This window comes from Geospiza fortis, unplaced genomic scaffold (assembly GCF_000277835.1).
Source record: "Geospiza fortis unplaced genomic scaffold, GeoFor_1.0 scaffold4161, whole genome shotgun sequence".
Classification (NCBI taxonomy): Eukaryota; Metazoa; Chordata; class Aves; order Passeriformes; family Thraupidae; genus Geospiza; species Geospiza fortis.
This window is the reverse complement of record NW_005055616.1, coordinates 7,435-7,827: the sequence shown is the minus strand read 5'-3', so window position 1 is coordinate 7,827 and position 393 is coordinate 7,435.

Here is a 393-nt window from a genome sequence, read left to right as displayed (position 1 = left end):
AGGGAGATTCCCAAACAGGGGCCTGGCCCCCCGAGGAATGGGGCGGTTTGGGGTTCAAGGGAGGGGTCAGGGGCACAGACCCCCAAGGAATGGGGGGCTTTGGGGTCTCACCCATCCGCCCTGGGCCTGGATCCAGGCCAGCACGTTTTCCTGCAGGTACTCCATGGTCCAGCGCAGGATGGTCTGCACCAGCTCCGGGACCTTGGTGCACAGAGCCTGCAGGGAGCAGGGGAGGGGGCTCGGAGGGGCTCAGAGGGGCCGGGAAGGCCCTTGGGGGGCTCAGAGGGGGCTGGGAAGGCCCTTGGGGGGGCTCCACACCCACCTTGAGCACCAGCTTGCAGGCAAAGTAGAAGAGGGCGACCACGCGGCCCCAGTTGAAGGTGCCGTCAGGCA